This window comes from Helianthus annuus, chromosome 14 (assembly GCF_002127325.2).
Source record: "Helianthus annuus cultivar XRQ/B chromosome 14, HanXRQr2.0-SUNRISE, whole genome shotgun sequence".
NCBI classification, from domain to species: domain Eukaryota; kingdom Viridiplantae; phylum Streptophyta; class Magnoliopsida; order Asterales; family Asteraceae; genus Helianthus; species Helianthus annuus.
The window spans coordinates 98,148,763-98,155,057 of NC_035446.2; positions in this window are offsets into that span (position 1 = coordinate 98,148,763).

Genomic DNA, 6,295 nt, shown 5'->3' on the forward strand with positions numbered 1-6,295 from the left:
CTTGAGTCTTCAGCAGTACTCAGGATACAGCAGTAGATAGAGCAACAGAGTTTGTCTTTAGCAGTTGGTAGATAATCATTAGAGTTTGGTTTATCAGTTGTTGTAGTTGAGCAGCACTTAACATCCATCAGCTGTTAGATAACCACTGTCAAGGGGAGAGATTAGAGTAAACTGCTGCTTATTAAGTGTCCACTGATGGGATCCGGGTTTGGCTTTACATTATCTGTTCCTCTGTTAGGTTTCAATCCCAACAAAGTCCATTGTTATTAGTTCCCATTTCCATACAGGCATTTCTAACTGTTGAAGTAAACCTGAAGGTTTTTGGTGTTCTGCCTTAACTTGCGCACAAGTTAGACACTTAGAAACGTATCTAGCTATGTCCTTTTTCATTCCTATCCACCAGAAGTTATTTCTTAAATATTGGTACATTTTGTTATTACCAAGGTGCATCGTATACCTAGATTTATGGGCTTCCTCTAAAATTTTATCTCTTAAATTTCCTTGCCTAGGTACCCAAATCCTTTTCTTATGGAATCTCCAAATTCCACCACTCCCTTGCTCTAATTCCTTTATCAGTCCTTTCATTCCTTTAGCATCATCCTTGATTGCCGTTTCTTGAACGTTCTTTAGTTGTTCCATTAAATCTAATTGGAGATTTAATCTAAGAGCACGAACTCGCCTTTGCTTTTCATGATACTTACGACTTAGGGCATCTGCTACTACATTAGCTTTTCCTTCGTGATATTGAATATCACCGTCGTAGTCACTTAGAATTTCCATCCATCTTCTTTGTCTCATGTTTAATTCTTTTTGCCCAAATATGTACCTTAAACTTTTATGATCTGTATAGACTGTAAACTTACTCCCATACAAATAATGTCTCCAAATTTTAAGGGCAAAAGTTATTGCTCCTAATTCTAAGTCATGAGTCGTATAATTTTCCTCGTGCTTTTTCAACTGCCTTGATGCATACTCAATTACCTTTTTGCGTTGCATTAGCACACATCCTAATCCCAACTTAGAAGCATCGTAGAAGACTTCAAACTCTTCGGTTCCGTCTGGTAAGGCTAGAAATGGGGCATTTGTTAATCTTTGCTTTAAAATCCTAAAGGCCTCTTCTTGCTTGGGTCCCCATTCAAACTTAACAGTTTTACAGGTTAACTTAGTTAATGGAACAACTATCTTAGAGAAGTCTCTTATGAAGCGCCTATAATATCCGGCTAACCCTAGGAAACTTCTAACTTCAGTAGCTGATTGCGGGACTTTCCAATTCATGATTGCTTCTATCTTGGAGGGATCTATGTGAATACCTTCGTGATTCACCATGTGACCTAAAAATTGCACCTCTTGTAGCCAAAATTCATATTTTTGAGAATTTAGCGTAAAGCATTTCTTTTCTTAACAAAGTTAAGAGTGCATGTAGGTGTTCACAATGCTCATCTTGGCTTTTGGAGTAAATAAGTATATCGTCGATGAAGACAATTACAAATTTATCCAAATACGGCTTACAGATTCTATTCATCATGTCCATAAATGCAGCAGGAGCATTTGTTAATCTGAATGGCATGATTGTAAACTCGTAGTGTCCATACCTAGTCCTGAAAGCAGTTTTAGGTATGTCTTCTTTCTGTACCTTCAACTAATGATAGCCAGAGCGCAAATCTATCTTAGAAAAATACCTAGCTCCCTGAAGTTGATCGAAAAGATCATCAGTCCTAGGTAATGGGTATTGATTCTTAATTGTAACCTTATTTAATTCCCTATAATCGATACACATTCGCATTGAGCCATCCTTCTTTTTCACGAACAACACTGGTGCTCCCCAAGGGGATGAACTAGGTTGTATAAATCCTTTGCTTAGCAATTCATCTAACTGCTTCTTCAGTTCTAACATTTCTGTGGGTGCTAATTGATAAGGTGCCTTAGCTATTGGTGTAGTTTCAGGAATTAGATGAATTCTAAACTATACTTCTCTATCTGGTGGTAGTCCAGGTAGCACTTCTGGGAATACATCCGGGTATTCTGATACTACTGGAATTTCCTTAAGTTCCTTACTTTTAGTGTTAATGATTACCGAAATCATATACATTATTCCTTGTTTTCGTTCATAACTTGCAACTTTCATTACTGAAATAAACTTCATTGGTTTACGTGGCTTATCTCCTGTAACCAAAATTACTTCTCCTACGGGTGTATGAATTTCTATGGAATTCTTATCACACAGGATTCGAGCATGGTTGGCTACTAACCAATCCATTCCTAATACGACATCGAATCCTTCTAATTTCATAGGTAAAAGGTTTGCAGAAAATTTATGGGCCAAGAGTTCTATCTTTTCTTCTTATAGAACCTTATCTATGTTAACAGAATTTCCATCTGCCGTTTCTACCGTATAAATCTGCCTAAGTTTGGTTAAAGGTGGCTTAAGAGCTTGGAAAAATGAAGTATTTATAAAACTTTGGTTTGCACCAGAGTCAAATAATACTTTTGCGTAAACGTCATGTACAAGAAACGTACCAACTATCACATCTGGAATCAGATCTGCTTCCTGGGTAGTCAGCTGAAAGGCTCTTGCATTCTTCTTATTAGTTCCTTCAGTAGGTTTGGCCTTGTTATCAGCTGGTTTGACCAATTTTGGGCATTCTGGTCTAAAATGCCCAGCTTCTCCGCAATTGAAGCAAATCGTTGATTTCTTCCTGCACTCCTCCTCTCGGTGCCCCGGTGCCTTGCAGAAATTACACTTCTCTTGACATTTACCAAAATGTTTCTTTCGACGGTTTCTGCAGAATGGAGGTGTGGAAGATTGCCCAATTCCCTTTCTTGAAATTACTACTATTATTACCCCCACGAAATCCTTTGGTAATCTTTTGGGCCAATTCCTTTTTCCTGTTTTCTTCTCTCGTGCACACCAGTCCGTCAGTCAAGGTGTTGGCCAGTTCGACAGCATCGTCAATTGTGCGGGGTCTCGCAGCTTTAACTATATCATGAATTTCGCTAATTAGTCCCCAAATATAGCGAGAAATAAGCACCGCTTCTGGCGAGGCCAGAGTTGGTACAATTCTAGCATACTCAAAAAATATCGAAGTATACCCCCGACAATCCACGTCCACCATCTGGTGATTCAGGAACTTATTTGTCATTTGTTCCTTTTCGTAGGCGGGACAAAATTTCCTTTCTATTAATTCCTTATATTCCTCACAGCTCATGGCATAAGCCATGTCACTTCCCTTAGCCTGCAGCACTGTATTCCACCATTCTAACGCCTCTTCCTTGAAAAGGTGGGATGCATACATAACCTTGTCTTCCTCTGCGCACTTACTGATTTTAATTACTGCTTTGGTCTTTTCTAACCAACGCAGTGCAGCAGTCGCCCCTTCATTGCCTGCAAAATCGACTGGCTTTGTAAGGACCTTCAAAACTGTCCCTAATCTATTCATACGTGAAAACTCGAACCCCTAAAACCCTAACCAGTACGAAAAATCAAGAAAACAAGAACAATGGGTTTTAGGCGGGCCGCGTAAGAGATAGCTTAATCTTACGCGGGCCGCTACAACTTAATGATTAAACCGGATAAGTTTTTGGAATCCAGGCGGGCGCGTAAAAGTTGAAAATATCTTAACGCGGGCCGCGACAACTTGAAATCTATCCGGATAAGCATATGGGCCACGTATAGCCCATCTGTCAAGCCTAGCCCATGACCAATCAACCCTATGCCTAGACTAGGTGGCCTCGCGGGCCGCGTAAGTGTCACCCTTAGGTTTACGCGGGCCGCGTAAAACCTAATTTCAGGCTATAAATAGCCTGTGCATGGGACTTTCATTCCGTGCTCAAATTTTCGATCAAAGAACGAAGTTAGGTTGTCAAAACTCTATTTATTTCAAAGTTATAATTACAGGGATTAAGTCTTTGTAATCACCAAGTTACAGCCGGTATGTGGGGTTTTGTATACATTACTTGATAATCTTCACCATTGGACAACGTGTTAGCCAATGGGTGATATGACCATAGTCATAGAAACGAGTCGAGTGACAAATACTGTGGGTAATTGGTTGACATATAAACATTGTAATCGCTCTTAATACTGTGCATTATAACAATGTGTCCTTTTATCAAAATGAATGATTCACTCAGTACTTCCCCGCTGACAAAATATTTTTACAACATATTTCAGGTGACCTACTTTGAATCAAGTACAAGTGCTCTGGAGCACTCCCCAGCTTAAAGTAGTGGCTCGAATAAATAAACATGTTTTGTAAAATAAAGGAATTATGAAAATTCCTCCACTGTAAATTACGGGGTTTATCCCGAATTATAAATAAATAAAACTCGGGCATTTTCAAGTTTAAACGATCCTGTTAAGACTTTCGCTGTAGATATGAATACCACGGGTTTTTCTGTACCGCGACTCCTGGACCAGGTCAAACTGGGCACGGGGGTCGTGACAGAAAAAGGTGGTATCAGAGCCACTGGTTTAAGCCCATTAAGTATTTAGAAATACTTAATCTGATTGCCATTCTGTGATTTTGCGAAACTTTAGTTTACAAAATTTTAACTTAGGATTGTGTGCATGCTAACAGCATGAATGAACTATCAGAAGCCCTACAAAATATTTCAATCCATAGTACAGATATGGATATCACCAGTATTACTACTGGATACCAGGCAGATGTGGAGGAGCCTATGGTATTTAAAGCCCAACCTCAGGAAAAACCTAAAGTAGTGAAAAAGAGACATAGGTGGGCAGGTTGGAGGCGTGTACGCAGGAAGAAGCCAGCAACATAGAAAACCATGAAAAAGGACGATCCAAAAGATAAAGGAAAGGGATTAGAAATTGGGGAGAGTTCCAGGTAAAACCAGGAACCACTATCTTGGGAAGAAGAGCTGGACCGTAAACTGTCACTAGGTGATATCATCGGACCTGCCGATGAAACTCTCTTTAATTACCCAGCAAAAGCCCTATTACCTGTTAACCTAGAACCTGCCATTCCAGACCCTATTATGCACCCTAGACCTTTACCAGGAGCACTGGAGGAGTGGTGGACTGCCGACTAGCAATTTCAGAACATTATGAATAGTCCTAATACTTTTCTCCCTCAATTTGACCCGGAACCTGCACCAAACCCACCAATGAGTAACGAAAACTTAGCTGAACTCCGCCACTATGGCGAGGAGCTGGTGGATGCCGAAAATAGGATTCGGGAGGTAGGAGAGCAGATCTCCTGGAAATACGACGAGAAGGAAGGTCGTTTCTAAAAATCCAGTTAACAGGAATTGCAGGAGGTGGTGTGGTTGTAATGTACAATACTAATAATAAAATATAAATCTTGTAAAATAGTCTAAAAATAAAACGTTGTAAGATAACCAGTGTGTACGGATGCATACTATTAAAACTATATAAAATCGAATACTCGCAAAGATGACAGTTTTGGTTGTACATGTTTGTGTAATTGTTTGTTTCCTTATTTGTCTTTTCGTGTTAATTGACTACTTGTTAATGTACATAATGGGTAAACAAAAGCTTTCGGATATTTACCATCAACTAGACAATGCTCAAAAGACTAAGAAAACCTCGTCCCAACCAAATTCCTCAAGATATTCAGTGAATACTAATGAAGGAATATTTATTCATAAGGCACACTATGAAAACCCACTTACTCCCAAGAAGAGAGATTGGATTATTAGAAAAAGCCAAGAGAAAGTAGGAACGTCCAATTCAAAAGAAGTGGTAGTTAATACAGAAATAGGTAAAAACCCGCCGTGGGAAGACGAATTAGATGAAAAATGGTCAGACCTGTATATGCTAGCCACCACTGCAGTGAATCTTGATCCGTAATTAAGATAAGTGTCCAAACCAAGACCAAATATGGTAAATAAATAAGTAAGAGGGAATAAAATAAATGAAGGGCATAATGGTCGTAGTTAAAATAATAGTATGGTTTTGAATTTCAATGTAATAAATCTATAAGATTGTTGTGTTTGCTAATTTAAATAAAGTTTGGTTGTAAAATATATCAAGGTGTTTGTATTAAATAATAGTTTGTGATTGATATACATCCAGATGGAACACGCTGTTAATGAACCAGTTAATGAAGTTAACCAGTCGGAACATAATAACGAGGATCACTTCTTGAATCGGTAAGACATAGAAAATATCGTTGCTCAGGGAATAGTTAATGCTATTCCAGCTATCGTCGCTGCAGTAAAAAGTCCTGTTGAGCCTTCGCAAGCTTACCCTAGTCAACGTACGCACGACGATACTGCTAGTAATAGTATCAATGGAGGCGGTAATAATAAT